The sequence below is a fragment of the Lepisma saccharinum genome, chromosome 25, assembly GCF_977018435.1.
Source record: "Lepisma saccharinum chromosome 25, izLepSacc3.1, whole genome shotgun sequence".
Lineage (NCBI taxonomy): Eukaryota > Metazoa > Arthropoda > Insecta > Zygentoma > Lepismatidae > Lepisma > Lepisma saccharinum.
In genome coordinates this window covers 17,281,199-17,299,057 of record NC_139253.1, presented here as the reverse complement: position 1 = coordinate 17,299,057, position 17,859 = coordinate 17,281,199, and the positions used below count along the sequence as shown (strand labels likewise).

Sequence of the window (17,859 nt, the reverse complement as noted above, 5' to 3'; positions counted from 1 at the left end):
GGAAGATCGATCGATTCTTTACGACTCTCGATTTTAATTCTCGCCATCTGATTGGTTCTTTGGGTGTAGCCTCTACGACAAACTTGTTTTGAGTGCATCACAGACTATATTCTCAGTCGTTAGCGAGAACTCGTAAGCCATCGAAGTCGGCAGTCGTTAACGACCAGTCAGGACTACGATTTTCTCTCCGATCACGAGTTGGGGTGATAACGAAATGGTCGTTTCCGTGCTCACGTATTGAGAGTCGGGACCAGGGTGCTTAGTCCCGACTCTCAATACGTGAGAACGGAAACGACCATTTCGTTATCACCCCAACTCGTGATTGGAGAGAAAATCGTAGTCCTGACTGGTCGTTAACGAGTGCCGACTTCGATGGCTTACGAGTTCTCGCTAACGACTGAGAATATAGTCTGTGATGCACTCAAAACAAGTTTGTCGTAGAGGCTACACTCAAACAACCAATCAGATGGCGAGAATTGAAATCGAGAGTCGTGAAGAATCGATCGATCTTCCTAAAAATCGATTGTGGTTTGTTTACTGTCTTATGAAGTTGCCCAAATGTCGAAATTGATCTTAAATGTAAAACTGCACGGAAAAATAAATAGTGAGTTTATTCGAATAGATAATATTCATGTATGTATGTGAGTGGCACTCCATGCGGATTTTTCGGAAGAAAAAATAAAACAGATCTATGCACTTACCAAATTAGCTAATAACGTCAAGACTTAAAAAAGGAAGAAAAAAGTTGTACAATGTTATGAATGTCCAGCCCAATATTTTTTAAAGATGTAATAGTAGTTTTCTTCACTGCATAGAAGGCAGGGAGAGGGAGGGTAGTTTCTTTCAAATTTATTATGAAAAGAGGTGTTTCAAATATGTGGTCCAAGTTCCGATCGTTTAATTCAAAATTAATGGTATTTTTTACACGGCTCGATTTTTTTATCTGTATTAACACATCGTTACCACACATTCTTTATAGTTTAGTGATTTCTTGCTGCATCTCGTGTGAAGAACGATTTTTCCCCTCCACACATACCTACATGATTGTTTGGGAGTATATATATATATTGCAACATATTGAAGGTTAGGTTTTTCTTGGTAAATAATATTTTACGAAATTTTAATGGCAAAAATACACACATATTCCTAAAATGAATGTTTTGCTTGTCTTTGATACAAATAGCTGATTGGTATCTTACGTTTTAGGTTAAGCAGGTTAGATTTAAGGCTCTTAGAATTAATAAAACATTCCTAAATACTTTCGTTGTAAGGTTGGGTTAGTCAGGTTTAGGGTTCTTAGCATTATAACAATATCTCTAAGTGAACAAAACATCCAGTCTCAAGCACAAAACTCCCTTCGAACCTTGATGAAAATCTGCTAAAACTCCATGTCTTACATAACCGGAAACCAAGAATGATTATTTGCTGCAAATCACAGCTACTCGTGTAAGCTCCTTTAAAAATCGAAGTATCTCGGGTAAATAATACTTTGTGTAGAATTTAACAGTGCTAATTCATTTCTCCAAGCTTCAAACTTACCTTCACATATTGTTTCCAGTATTCCAAACTACTTTCTAATACATCTATAAAATTTGCAAAAATGAAAAAGAAAGAAAAAAGAAAAGAATACCATTCAACATTCGGAACCGTTGCCAATTAATGGCAGAATATTGATTTTCGGTAGGTAATTGTGGGAGTTTGTGAATGAGGGGTGATTTTCTATGATCATTGTAGGAATATGTATGCATTTTATCCTATATTTTCCAAATTTTATTTACAAAAAAAAATATTGAAAAATCGAACGAAGACATCAAACATTGGGAAATACAGGAGTTATCCATTGTTGACATAACATTAAAGTGCAAAAGCAACCTTTTGATGTAATTCTTTTATGGCACATTCCTGGTAAATCCAGGTTCCTCCCCTCACTAACTCATAATTTATTGAATGGAGATGGAAGTATACAGAATTTCTTTGCATTACCAATTCAAGTGTGATTTTCCTCAGTGAAATGTACAGAAAACATACCTCAAAAATGACAAAAATATGCTGTCATACAATGAATTTGCTAAAAAATATGCCTTAGGTTTTTTAAGCATTTACATGACAAATGACAGCATCATCATAGCGTTCACAGAAGATAGGAAATTTAATTTGGTGTGGAGAAACAAGCTAGGATAAAAACATGAGAAAACTCTGAGGCCTGTAAGGGGAAAAAAATCTGAAAATATACTTACTGATTTCATAAAGGTGCTTTGTCAAAAATGAAAATTGTTACTTCTGGAAGTTTATGACAGCCACACAATCTTCATTGTGTACCTCAACCTATCTACTTACCATTCAAGTTAACATTTCTGGAGGTGTGAATATCCTTAGCTAGTTATATGCAATAGCTTATGGCAAGTTGTGAATATGCTTAACTAGATGGCACCTCCATTGCAGGAAGAACACAGTAATTGCATGACAAATTGTATGCTGTAACTTATTAATGCCTAACAGAACCAAGAAGTTACAGAACTGGCATTGTAAATTTACACAGAGATCCAAGTTGTGGAAATTATGGGAGTGCAATACACAGGGTTTTTTTTTTTTTTGGAAACTCTGTGAGCATTGACACATAATACCAAAGACATGTTTTTCCATTTCATAAATTTTCAGTCAATTTTAATGTCTCTAACATGTAAATTTTGCATTCCTAGATGCTATTTAATGATTGGTACAACAACTATAATTCCTCAAAACTATTTATTCCAGTCGTTATAGTACCGAGACAGTGATGTGAAAAGGTTTATGAATTATAATGACAATCTTAGTGTAGGATTTCCCTTACTCTTTGAGTGGAGTGGAGTTTTAAGTCAACTTTTGTGCACAGATAGGCTAATTGGGACTGGACCTACAGTTTAAAGTACGATCCGAACCACTATGCCTCACCGGTTCTCAAACTTGGAACCCTTTGATTGCAAAGCAAATATGTTACAACTATGCCATTGGGGAAGCACCCGTACCATTTGAAGTAGATGATGTAATAAAAATTATTGTGGATGCCGTATGAAAATTGAAATATAGCATCAAAAGGTAAAAATAATAATAATAAAAAGTCTCTCAAGAGATTGAAAATGAAATCTGGAGTCCCCTTGATGTTGAGGTAATTAAGATTTGACTAATCTATTAATGGGGAGACTGTTCAAAGAAGTCCTCCCATTAATGACTATTGCAATATTGTTGTACGAGAACCAGTTGGACCTAACTTAAATTTATGTAATTTTCACGAGTGATTATGTCTGAATATAAAAAAAGTCAGTAATTTGAAGATACTTAAATCCTCTTTACCACTAATGAGAAAAGCTGGACATGGCTGAATCTGATTCCAAACACGGCTTTTTTAGAGTTACGTTCCTCTGGTTCTCACACAGCAACATATGACATGAGGTCGTCTTTATGCACAAAGAAGCTACAGTTTAAAGTGGTATCTGAACCATTAAGTGCCTCTGCTGAGTATTGAACATGGAATCCCTTGATTACAAGATGGCAACATGCAACATTTCCAATACACCAATGAAGAGGCTTGAACTGTCAGTGAGCAAATGAGTAAAGTAAACCAATTTCAGATAGAACAGCACTGAAAAATATATTTGCAATGAAACTTTTCTAAATCAAGTGGGAGGTGATTGTGTACATTATGAATCATGTATTCATGAAATCAGATACACACTGATGCAGACCTTTTGTACACAGAAAAGGCATAGTTAAAAAAAAAAAACTGACTACATGGGAACTTTGCATGTAATATCAGCTTTCTAAAACTTCAGGAAAACTCTTTTGTCTGTTCTGTTACAGCTCTTGCAATAACAATGTTCTACAACAACACACTACTTTCTGGCAAAAGTAACTAAGGCAATGAAGTACATTGATATTTCATAACGACAAACAAGGCTTAAAAACTGTTGCAAAGGGGAAGCTTTAAACAGAATAAAATAAACCTTTTCATGTTTCATCTTGCATATGAAAATATAAATCTCCTTTCTTTAAAGAAATATATTTTAAGGTAACAGCCATCCAAGCCATACGAAATGGCTGATGTGCATTTTACTGAAAAATTATCTGAAAATTCTGGCTCAAGAAGATATTTAGTTTTCTGTTGGTTGAGTCCCAATCTTCAAGAAAACTTTCCAGCAGGTAGTAAAAATAAATAAGTGAACCATTTAAAGTATTCAATAATTAAATGAAATAAGTGAGGAATTGGCACTGCTAACAATATTGAAATAAAGTTCTGGTGTACCGTTACAATGTTATATTTCAAAAAGAATGTCACAGAAAACCTATTTCACACAAACTTAATAACATTAAAGCACATCTGAAGATTCACACACACACACACATGCAGAGTTGACAGTGGATAGGAAAACTGAATTTTCTTCCATCCCTCCATCTTTGATTTTTGTTGCCATAGGAGGGCGATAGTGAAGCACCATGTTCTTTAAAAGACACCTCCATTTTTGTTTTAGGATGCCAATGGTCCAAATGGCATTAGACAGCTATGCACCTCAAGAGTGTTTTCACCAGCACCATCTATTGGTGTCATGACCCATGGTCCTCTGGATACCCACTGTTACCTGCAAAGATAAAGAAAGGCGTGTCCTGAGTTTCCACTGTAGATAATAAATATCCCAATAACAATTGAAAGTAACTTCACTTAAAAGATTTTAAAGGATCAGCAGGAATTCAAGTATTAACTTATGAGCACTTCTATAATCTATTGCTTTACTTCAAAACATCTAAAGTGCACATATCCGGTGATGGTCCCCCCAGTGTCTTATGAAACAAACTGTATGTTAAATTTGGCAATCCTCTAAAGTGCCACATTTATATAAATTTTGAGTACTTTCGTTTAAATCGCAATGTCAATGTTTGACTTCCAAAAATACGCAAGTGTTCCACAAAAGCTCTATTTCCATAGCAAATGGAATGTTGAACAAATGAACATGTAATAGCCCCATCTAGTTGCTGCACTTTTTTACACTCTGTGCAGTGCAGGTGTATCCAGTGTCAAGAGTAGTGCAAGGAAATCACGTTCAACCAACTAGACGGAAAGCAGTGTTCCAGTTAAGAAGATTCAACAAATGCCTGTCTGCTGCTTTGAATGGTCATTTGATTAGTTAGCACACACCACGTGACCATACACCAGTCCGAAAGGTAGTGCAGATGGTGCAGACACCAAATACACTACTTGACTCCAAATCAACAAACTAGACAACTCAGTGTTGCACCGTGCAACCAACTAGACGCTTCAGTGCAAAGAGAGTCAAAAAGTGCAGTCAACTAGATGGGGCTAATGTGTTATGACTCCTAGGTGTTTTATAAACTTGCCTACAACATCCTCAATTTACATTCTACAAATTCTATTACATTTCAATAATCTTGTTATTTATATCCAAATTAAACATGTATCATATTTAATCACATGCTCATTGTGTGGCAAACATTATAGATTATGCTAACTGTGAATGTTATGTGAAGGCTTCCATGAAAAGTATTGTCTGGAATAAAAATAGTTATATGATTTTATGAAACATTCACGTAGCATTTCTATTAATAAAAATGCTTCCACATAAAATTGTCCCTAGCATGGTCTTGTTGTATACTGGTAGGGTTTCTTCTTATTATTATTATTACTACTTGTATCTAAGAATAAAACGTTTTGATAACATTTGAAGAACTCAGAAATGTTTAAGTTTAAAATTTACGGATAATGCACATTTTGTAATAATAAAAAGGTGAGAGAAGAGAATACTAGACTTATTGTAGAATATAGATAATTATGAAACAACACTGCACATGTATTCATAATACAGTAATGGTAATAAACATAGTACTTCACATCTTTAATAATGCAGTTCATATATGAGATGAGTGCAATTTAAATACTTGATGGAAAAATTATTAACAATAATTATTCCAGACTTAGAACATCTACATACCTAACAGCCAAGTGTTCCTTGTACCTGCCTTATTCTTATATTGACAAAAGTATCTGATGTTGGAATTCCTCATGTGTCCACCCTGGATACCGAGAGTAGTCACAATATTTTCATTTTAATCGGCTATCTGCAAAAGAGGAAAAGTACTGTAACTTTTGCACAAATAATTGGGTTAACAAGTTGAGGTATTGATCATAATAAGATACTGCACAAAGTTAATGATTTTTTTAAAAAATATATCCCAGATAGCAAGGTAGACTTACCTCAAATCCACACTAAATTTGCAATGCAAGTAACGGGAACTTGCAGGAAAATTTCAGAGCAAGTCTGTAAATTTGCAGCAAATTGAAAGCAAAGGTACTAATTACCAACATTTGAAATTGCAGTAAGTTCTAACTGTAACCTGCAGCTAACTTGCACGATAAGTCTCAAGGCTTGCTGCAAGTTAACATGAAACTTGTAAGGCAGGTGTTAAAAGTCTCAAAGGCTTGCTACAAGTTAACCTGAAACTTGCAAAGTAGGTGTTAAAGATCTGAGGCTTGCTGGAAGTTAACCTGAAACTTGCAAGGCAGGTGTTGAAACTTGCAGCAAGTTGACCACAATCTTGCTGGGCAACTAACACCAGCAGGTGGTGGGTCCGAATAAGATAAAGAAGTAGTAGGAAAAAATGGTGTATCAGTGAAAATTAAACCAATAGTTACACATACTTATTAGAAAATGTGGTTTCTAATGAGTGTGTGTAACTATTGATATAATTTTCTCTACTACACCATTTTTTCCTACTAGCCCTTCATCTAATTCAGACCCACTACATGCAGTAGGGTAAATATTCCCACCACAGAACCAAGTAGTCACATTTTTAACCAATATTTCCAAATCTAAGGACGAATGATATGTAAAATTGACACTAACTACTAATTGATAAAATGAGTAACATGAAGAAAAAGACAAAAAAAATTTGTCTAAAACTAAATTCAATGCCATTAAATGTACATGAAGCATATACGAACTATTTTGTAATTCTTATGCACACATCAAACTAATTGATAGTCTCCAATAAAAATACATAAATTTGCTGCAGAAAATAAAATATCTAAACACATGGAAAATACTTGAACTATTTTTTTTAAAAAAAGAAACAAAAGATATGGACTAATTAGTCGGAGAAGTATGAATAAATCTCTCATCAAAGGGAAAGTCAATTTCTAGTTAAATATATTCATTTTGAGTTTACACCCAAATCCAGCAATGTGCTTCCCCCAAAATTATATTGGACAAGACTTTACTACATTTGCAGCCTGCGGTTGTAAACAGATTATTGTAATTTGATCAAAGTGAAAGTGGATGTAGTGTTATAGATGTGGCATTCGTTCATTTTATAATAAAATTGCAGTTAATAAATTTCACCTGTAGCTTGTAAGTAGGGATAAAAGAAAAATACCACATGTATAGTTTCAACTCATTATTTATATTTCTCATGTTTTTACAGATCATGTATTCATTCAGTCTTGTAAGGGGTCCTTAGTCAGGCTCTTCCATCACTTCCTGTTGTGTCTATGTGGGCTTCCAGCTTCATTTCTCTGAAATAAAAAATGATGGAAAAAATAAGATTCGTGGCATCAATCCAAGTTCCATTACTCCAAAACTATTTTCTTTAACAAAAACACACACAAAAATACATTTCTGGGTACGGCTGAATTTACAGTGTACTCCAGAGGTGTGACATTATCAATACTTCATTACTTCAACATTGCAAGAATTCCTAATTTTTTTGATTACATGTGACAGTTTTCAATGCATTATAAAATGCGACATATTCTTTGTTCTTTTAAGCTGATTTTACACACGCACACATAGAGCAAATGATACTAAACCTTCAATTTAAAGTTATATCTCAACTACCATGCATCCTCTCAAGGAATCCAACCTTGAACCTTTTTTTACTAGGTGGTGTTTACTAGGCGGTGTTAATCTTTTTTTTTACTTCACATTTCTGCCAGTTTTGGCTAATCATGAAGATGAGAATGTTGATGATATGATAAAATTGGTTAAGAGACACTCACAACGAACATCCATGTCCCAGTTGAGATTAGAACCCAGGTTCTCTGGCTTCATAGAGTGATAATATTATCATTGAAACAATATACTTGGATACTAGACCCCCCAATACATACACATACAAGCATGAGCAAATAATTGTTACTTCTGTTTGTAAACTACAACATATTTTTGTCAAAAATTGTTTTCTATCAGAATAATTTCTTTGGTAGCAAGAATCCACGAATTAAAATAAAAGTAACATTTCTGAGCACCACAGTTGGAATAAAGCATGTTAATGAAGACCCTTACCTACCGTCTCGCACAGTGCTCTGAATTTCTCTTTTAGCTTATTTCTCACACCCCTCCAACTATAAATGAACACTGTCTGTCGAAATCTTATTGAATTATATTTTGGGTGAACTGTCTGACAGACATACCATAGTAGTTTTTTTAACGTTCTCCTTCTAATGGCTCGTTACTAATTTTTAATTTCAGCAAAATATTACATATAACTTTGAACTCCTGCTTTTCTGACAAGATAAAATATAGACATTTTAAGAATTTGGAATTTCCCCCCTCCCCTTCCCCAACACAACTGTTACAATTTTTGGCCCATTTTCTTCCTCATTGCATAAATTAACTTATATTTCTTTAACTATAAAATAATAAATGAAAGCTGCTTTAAAATAGTCTTCTGTAACCATGTAAAGTAATGTAAAACACGTCAGAAATTGAGAATAGTAAAACAGGTAATTTACAGATCAAAATCAAAACAGCAGTCTGACAGACCCCTCCATACTAGTTGTGTGATTATTGACATCCATAGTACTTGTGGGTTAATAATAAATATTTTTTTTTTAAAAAAAAAACTAAACATAGTTTTTATCAAAATCAAATATAAAAATGCTATTTTGGTGTTAAAATCTAAAATTGCTTTTAAAACCCTAAGTTTTTCTACCTTCATTGGTGTCTTGTAGAATTTTGTGAAGAACATTTACATGGAGATGAATGATGAAATTGATGAATGGACATTCACATGCCCAGGCCAGGATTCGAACCCGGGACTCCTGTATATGTTTGAAAAGATAACAGTTTCTCTGCATAACTTCTATCAGTTCCTGCCAAGATAAGAACTCAGACAATACTTAACAATTTGAATTACACTAATTAGTGTCCAGTGCTCGGAAGGCCAGTGCCTGCCAAGCCAATTTTTAAATTTAACATTTCACGTTTGTCATAAACAATGTATTCAACATTCTGTATTTATTGAATATAAAACCAGAAAAGAAATGTAAATCTACTTACTCACTATTTTGGTGCGTTTTGGCCTGGTTTCTCCACACGTTCGCATCCCTTGCAATACTACTGCTAGTGTCCTGCATGCACCTGGAACAATAACATTTTGTGTTACTTGAAAAAAATACTCAATACTTTACGAACAAAATGAAACCTAAATTATTTATGGACACTTCAGTACACTTCAGCCCTGACACAACGAGTACTTAAAAGTTACTTGGTATGAAAAAGAAGAAGAAAGAAAACATTGCACATAAACTATCATATTCAATTTTTTCAGCAGTTACAACAGGTCAATGCCCTAAAATGTCTCTATAACAAGGTTACTTTGCACAGTCATGGACACTTGTGGGTTGTAACGATTCCATTGAAAGTTAATGGAATTGTTATAACCCAGAAGTGTCCGTGACTGTACATACAATATACCATAAATAGGTTAGGATGAATAAAATTTTATTTCAATGATATTCAAAAATATGTCATTTTCCTGGCCATTGACAGAGAGCCCCACGAACCATTGATGGATAGCCCCACGGACCATTCATTTCCGGCTAGGTTAGGTTAGGTAAGCGTAGTTAAAAAAAGAAAAAAAAAACTCGTAAAAAAAAGGCACGTTTGGAAACACTGGCGAGACGCTTGCGCAATCTGCAGGTACATAATGGAAACAACAGCATAATGTTGCTTTACAGAAAATGCAAGTTCTTTACATAAAAAGTGATTATTTCTTGTTCTACAGCATTCTATGGTGAACTTTTCAGTTTCCGCGAAAGAAAATACCTCGAAGAACTTTGACAATGCTACAGAAACTGATTTCAGTATGTAGTTTCTCCTGTATATTTGAAGAAATCCGTTCGGGCGATATCGCATATTACAAATTGCAGTGAAAAACACAAAAAAATCTGACTTTACAGACCAGCTTTGCAAAAAACTGACAAAGATCAAAAACATTTTTTTTACTGTCAATATTAACCATTTTCCATTTGCATGGTTACAATAAAGTGCATGACATGGAATCAGTTTTGAGTTAATTTTGAAAATATGGTTTTCACAGTAAATCTGGATAATTCTTGTGATCATGAAGGCTACTGTCATTGCAAATGGTTGCACAGATATTAGAAAGCCAAAATATTTCATGTATCACCAGAAATATAAGGTTAAAGCAAAGGACAAAAACTATTATACTCACAGGAAAAAGGTTGACTAATTTCATTTCCAGTGGAAAGCTATCTGTCACCTGCAAAAGGATCAAGAATTAGTTAGTACAGATTAAATATAATGAGGTACAGTTACTCTTATATTACCAAACAGTGACAGTTAGAAAAACTTGGTTGTGACTATTATCTTGTAATCAAAGAGTCTAGACTTAGAATCCCGATGGAGGTGATGCAGTGAGATTCACATCAAACAATTATTTTTGAAGCTCAATATTTGTCCGTTCCTCATTTCAATAGTGGCATTAAATCTATCAAGATAAAAATTAGGCCTCTGTACACAACTTTAATGTTAAGACAAAATATACACAAAACAGACATGTCACTAAATTTATGTTGTGTAAAGCATAAAAATGGACCTATTAAAATAATAAGAGACATAATTTTCGAGAGTGGACATTTGGTCACCAGCTCCTTCTATAACATTTCAATTTATTTCTCGCATAACATTTGATTGGTTTAAAAAAAAAATATGAAGTTTCTGGTGCATGGAAATAATGGAGTTTGGGGGTTAAAATGAATTCTGAAATAGTTAAGTTTTTCTCACAACGAACTTGTAAAGTAATTTGGTAACGGTACCAAATGTTTAACGATGTTCTCAAATTTTATAGAAGTATTAAGAAGTGCCTTAAAATACTGGACACATTTGTGGCTGATTTCCATGTGAGGCTCAAAGGGGGTTCGTGCTTGAGACCAGATGTCACATGAGCATGCATTGGAAGCATTTAGTGATGTCATTTTAATTCTAAAAGCCATAAACCTGACTCACCTAGCCTAACAAAGAAAGCATTTCGAGATGGTTTGTGAATGTTAGAGCCCTAAACTTAACATGCCTAACTTAGCAACGAAAGCACCATAGCTCTGTCCCCAACGCATGTGAAGTAAATGGTAGTGGTAGCCCGTATCCAAGCTTACATTAAGTGAATATCTGTTCACAATCAATCACATAGGAGTATACGGAAGCAAAAAAAATTGGGTAAATGTCTGTTATATCGGAGACACATTAAAAATTAGATATTTTGTGTTTCGGATGGTTCGTACTTACCAATTGTGTATTGCGTACCATAGTTGAAGGTGCCATTATGCTTTTTACACGAAAATAACTACGATTTTCACAATACGAGTAATTCCTTTGGTTCCTTTCTTCCGTTGCAGAACATACAATATGGCTCACAGAGCTGTGGATCATTGGGCGTCGGGCTTGTGTTTTGTCGATTTGGAGTGGGTATTCACTGTTTCCACCTTCTTAACTTTAGTGTTTATTATGTCATCACAAACCATTGACGGATAGCCCCAAAAATCATTCACGATAGCCCCACGAACCATTGACGGATAGCCCCAAAGACCATTCATGATAGCCCCACAAACCGTTGACGGCTAGCCCCAAGAACCATTGATGGAAAGCCCCAAAAACCGTTCACGATAGCCCCACGAACTATTGACGGATAGCCCCACGGACCATTTCCAGCAAGGTTAGTTTAGGTTGGGTTAGGTAAGCATAGTTAAAAAAAATTCTCGTAAAAAAAGGCACGTTTGGAAACACTGGCGAGACTGCATGACTTCCGACACTCGGCCATCTGCAGGTACATAATGGAAACAATGGCATAATGTTGTTGCTTTGTACAAAATGCAAGTTTATTATATCAAAAGTGCTTATTTCTTGTTGTGCAGCATACTAGGGTGAGAAAATACCTCCAAGAACGGTAAGAGTCTAGTTTACGTCCTTTTCCTAAGAAGTACATGTCATATATCGTTGGAAAGGTTATTTTATAAGGAATTCAACAAAATAAATCCCAAGGCGAGGAAAAATTTCCTGGAGGAGAAAATCGAGAAAAACCGATGTTGTCCGGATATGCGTGATTGAACGTACTGAAGACATTTTTCGATGATGAAGCACATATTTAGGGGTGAAATGAGTGCTAATGGAACCTAACCTAACCTCATACGCATACCTCGTTCCCATGAATGGTTAGTGACAGAAAGTGTAAAAAGAAAAACTTACTTACTCTACGGATGCCGGAGCGCCGGCTGTCTGCTAGCACGGTTTTGTAAACGGGCAAGAAGGAGTGCGCAAAGAAAGACATAAACGGGTAAGAAGGAGTGGACAAGAAGGACGTAAACTAGACTCTAGCCCCAAGAACTTTCAAAATGCTACAGAAACTCATTTCCGTAAGTGGTTTCTTCTGTAAAAATGAAGAAGTGTGTCTCCGATATAACATACATTTACCAAAAAAATCGTTCTTCAGAAAGCATGGAATAAGTTATGACTCATATTCCAAAGCAAGTGTTACCAGACATAAATATGAATCCAATTGTGTAAAAAAAAGGTAAGACTGCAGAATATGGGCTGCTTAGGAGGAAAGCGATTCCTAATTCTATGGTAATGGTTTGAAGTTATTAATCAGGAAAAGTAACTTTCAAGGTGCGGAAATGTGTAATTTTCGAAAAAAAACCAACAAGAAATAAGAGTTCAGGATGGGCGCTCTTGAAATCGTGGCACTGCACAAATGTAGTGAAAGCAAAAAAATGCCTACGTTGTTAGGTAGCTAGGTTTAATTCTCTTAGCCTAAATAATAATGTCATTGTATTTATGCTAACAAAACCTAACCTAACGTTGTAGGTATTCCTCGTCGAAATAATGAAAAAAACTGTGCATAAACAATATGGACGCGAACGAATGGAGAAATGCATAGCTTTTAGTAGCATGAAAAACATTTTTCATTGTATTTATGCTATTGGAACCTAACTAACAGGCCTAACCTAACCTTGTAGGCATTCCTCGTCTCAAATAATGAAAGGAACTATGCGTAAACAATATGGACACGAACGAATGGAGAAATGAGCCGAGAAATGCATTGCTTTTAGTAGCAGGAAAAACATTTTTTCGCACAAAAATATAATACTAATCGGAAAAATAACACCGGAAAATGGAAGCAAAATGTACGTACTTTCAGGGAATATAAATTTTGTTCGTCTACGTAGAGGAACATGTTCTGCAGTGAGACCCAATTCGTACCATCATTAATCTCGAATGAAATCAGTTTATATATCATGAACACCGTTGAAATTTAAAAAGTTTAAGATTTTAACTGCATGATCTAAGCCATGCGTGCAAATCCAGCTGTTTTTTTTTCTTTTCTTTTTAAGAGCAATCTAATCTAACTACTTGACTTAACAAAAAAAAAGCCATAAAAGAACCTCGCCCGCTAAATAAATGCAATATTATTTTTTATTATCATTTCTGTCATTTTCCCAGACAATGCTAAGAGTATTGTGAAAATATATACGGTATTGTTTCGTATCTCACATAGGTGTGCGTTTTTACTGAATTGTTTTAAACCAGTTTTAATTATTACTTATGAATTGTATAATTATTTACTTACCTTAGTGGTCACAAAATTCTTCTCTTTCTCGTTTAATCGGCTTGATAAACCACACGAAAGATTTTTCTTTGAAGTACTTGTGATCATGTCGCCATCACAAAACAAAAGAAACCGTGTGCGTACTTTTGCATTCATCTTTCATTAATGAGCAATTCTACATGACAAATATATTCTTGTTTCAGTAATGACCAATTTTACATGACAAATAAATCTTTAGCATATTTTTGAGTTAGTGTTTTAAGTCCACTTTATGCACAGTAAGGCTAATCGGGACTGGACCTACAGTTTAAGGTGGGATCCGAGCCACTTGTGCCTCCACCGGGTATCGAGCCCGAGACCCCTTGATTACAAGGCGACGACGCTACCACTGCGCCATCGGGGAGGCCCTCTCTTTAACATATTAATTTCATCATGGGTTAACCTATATTCTTTTAACGAGAATCTGAATAGTATATATAAAAATAGTACTCCAATCATCTGTGCCGTCGTGCAGGAATCAAAACGCCAAAGCCAATAACAGGGGTTAAGTGGGCCGCGGCCCCCAACTTTCAATGAAAAAAATCATAAAAATTGGGAGTTTTTTCTCATATTCGATAATGTAATGCACCCAGGAACATGAAATGACTTTCATTCGGTTTAAAAAGGACCATTCTTTGAAAATAAGGCTAAAGTTTACCTCTCCTTCCCAAAATAGCGGGGAAAGAGGGGCAAACTCCCCATTTGTATGAATTTTTCATAGGAAGTTGTGGGCCGCGGCTAACCCAACCCCTCTTATTGGCCTTGGCGTTTTGATTCCTGCACGGTTGCATGCGCTGATGTTTTAGCTGCAAAACAAAAGTTACCCGAAGTAGATTGGTCAAATAATCTACGAGTTATAACATTTTTTCGGTTTCACCGAGGCCTTTTGGCGCGAATTTTAAATTTGTACACTTATTTGACAAAAAATGTTATAACTCGTAGACTATTTGACCAATCTACTTCGGGTAACTTTGCTTTGTAGCTAGAAGAACAGGGCATTCAACCGTGTAGAAATCAAAACGCCAAAGCCAATAAGAGGGGTGAGTGGGCCGCGGCCCCCAACTTTCAATGAAAAAATCATAAAAATGGGAACTCTTTACACATATTCTATAATGTAATTCACCCAGGAACATGAAATGACTTTCTTTCGGTTGAGAAAGGACGATTCTTTGAAAATAAGGCTAAAGTTTGCGTCCCCTTCCAAAAATAGCGGGGAAGAGGGGGCAAGCTCCCTTATTTTTTATGATTTGTTCATTGAAAGTTGGGGCCGCGGCCCACCCAACCCCTCTTATTGCCTTTTGTGTTTTGATTCCTGCACCAGTGACCCATCGGCCAACTACGCCTATATTTTCTATGGGTTACATGTGACCCATTGGCCGAGTAAATGTTAAATAACAATAAATGGGTAACGGGGTAAACGAGCAACCCTGGGAGAGGGAGTAAAGGCGGTCGGAGCGTGGTGCTGATCACAGCACCCTTAAAACGACGGGGCGAGATCGAGAATCTATGTTCGGGATTCCGAACAGTCGAGAAATTCCAAATTATCATATATAACAGTGACCAAATCTTGCGTAGTTTCTGCACTTAAAAGGTCTGGAATTTCTTTAAATGGCCAATTTTTATTGCAGATGTGCAAAATCAATCACTTTGGGGGGAAGTTCAATTCTAGATTTTCACAGTGTTGGGAAATTTCGAAAAATTTACGACCTAGTCGGGGAAATGGAGATTTTCTCAATACCGGAAATCAGAATTATATAAAAAAAAATCCCTCCCCAATGCCATTACAGCAGTGAACATTCTAATAACAGCTGAAAACAGTATCCCAAGATTTTGTAGGACATGGTAGCAAATTGCTGAAACTTTACAGCCTGTAAATCACAGAAAACAAAATTATTTTGATTAAATATCGCTTCAATTTAACCATTCGAATTCCATGAAATTTTTCCAGATATCTCAAAGGGGTAAGTGCCCCCTGGTCCCCTTCTGTCGGCCCCCTTGCTGAGAGATACATCTGCGTTGAGCCAAGAAGCATCAATGATAGCTAAAATGTAAAAATGTTACACCCTTCGGAGTACGCAGTACGTTCTAATGACGACTTGAACTCCAGGCTTGCTGCAAGTGTGATACGCAAGTATCAGGCAAATTGTCACTTATACACCTGCTGCAAACTTATATTCACTTAAAATGCAAACTCATGGTTCCTGCACACTTACAGTGAACTTGCATTCAACTTGAAGTGCAAAGCAAGTCTCGCAAGACAAATGCAAATCAAGTACAAACTTGCACTTAACTTACATGCTATCTGGGATATATACATTCATGTTATTCTGAATGAGAAATACCATCCATCTGATGTTACACATTACTCAGTTGTTTACTTCTGATTTATTTGAAAATAGCAACTGTTTTGAAAACCCCACAAATTCACCTTTTACTGTGTTCCAATAAAAAAATAATAAAATATTAAAAGAATATCACTCTGGAACTGTTATTGCCATGAGCACCTTTGATTTGGTTTGTCTTAACAATTATAATTGTATTGTTTTGTCCATGCAAATAGGAATACGAGATAAAAAGTGATACAAATTTGTTTGCTAATCCAGAACTATATGGATAGTATTGAAAATAAACTAGCATGTTCACTTGCACAATATACCTACCTACATGGCCAGTCAGCCACTCATTTCAGTATTTATGTTTTATTACATTTTATTGTAGAATTGTAGAAGCTGTCTAAAACCCACCACATGATGGATGTCAATACGTGTTATTATAATGAAACAAAAATAACGTACACTATCTTACCTCCTTTTAACATCCAGCTGATCTGCTTGTATCATTGGGAACTTCATCCATTGTGAGGAGCAATAACCACCATAGCACTGCACACTTGCTCTATACACTGGCTGATGACCTATAACCATCTGGCTGGTACCTCCATGTTGTGAAAATGAGAGCTTCTAGCACCTATAAAATTATTTCAGAAAAAATAAATATAAATTCTCTTACAAGGAAACTTCTATCAAACAGTTCCCACTGACTCAAAGATTTTCATGCTTAAAATAAATTCATGCTACCCACTATCAACACATGACATAAGGTAGTTAAACTGAGTGCATTCTGTTGATGGTTTCATATAGAAAAAAAAAAAATTCCCCTTTTCAATTGATGGTTATGAATACAGTATACCAAGTACCCCCTCCCATGCACACACACATATATACATTACTAATGACATTTTTGTCACAAAAAAAGGTTTTCTCTCACCAGTGTCTGGGCAACCGAATGGAGTACTTTCACTTTTACTGGTGCTTAGGCGTTTAGGTTAGATTTTGTGATTACAATTAAAAAAAAGATAATTTTACATTCCCGTCGTGATAAAAAAATAGATTTGGGATAAATTCTAATGTCCGTAACTCTGTAAATATACGTTTCTATGCCCCCAAGCTTCTGATATAGTCTTAACAACAGTTAATCTTTCCATGGGGAATTTTTCCTGGAAATTCGAGGGAGTACGTAATTTAGTACACTCGACCTGCAATGAATACAACTTAAAACATAGTGTCAAAATTTCCTTTAAAATCTTTATCATCAGTTCACGTACTGTATAAATCATGTGTACCATTTCCCCCCCCCCCATATATAACATATGGTAGTGGTGCCTAATTGATGTATTTTATAGTACCGTAATTTCATTTACTGGTTGCAACAGGACAATATGTTGCAGAAAATTAATTGTTCTTATTTTGTGCGGCATCGTTATTTTACATTTTGATGTGACGTTGGTGGAATGTTGGCATACATTTCCCAGGAGTATCAAAATATATTTTGCAGTAGTATTTTATTTCGCGAATGCTAAGCTTAAGGAATGTTGCAAAAATATCAGCTCTAATTCTTACAAAGTACGTGGAACAATGTAATTAACAATAAGAA

The 17,859-nt window shown here is 35.4% G+C and overlaps 2 long non-coding RNA genes across 2 annotated transcripts; both read right to left on the bottom strand.

Moving 5' to 3' along the window:
* Nucleotides 1–4,276: 4,276 nt before the first annotated feature.
* LOC145978640 (uncharacterized) lies at nucleotides 4,277–6,747 on the bottom strand. Its single transcript, XR_014440730.1, has 2 exons — nucleotides 5,979–6,747; nucleotides 4,277–4,613 (listed from the first exon to the last, which is right to left on the bottom strand). It is a non-coding gene; the product is annotated as an uncharacterized LOC145978640 (long non-coding RNA).
* A 365-nt stretch (nucleotides 6,748–7,112) lies between these two features.
* On the bottom strand, nucleotides 7,113–14,038 carry LOC145978643 (uncharacterized). Its single transcript, XR_014440732.1, has 4 exons — nucleotides 13,909–14,038; nucleotides 10,501–10,548; nucleotides 9,324–9,404; nucleotides 7,113–7,558 (listed from the first exon to the last, which is right to left on the bottom strand). It is a non-coding gene; the product is annotated as an uncharacterized LOC145978643 (long non-coding RNA).
* Between the last annotated feature and the right edge of the window lie 3,821 nt (nucleotides 14,039–17,859).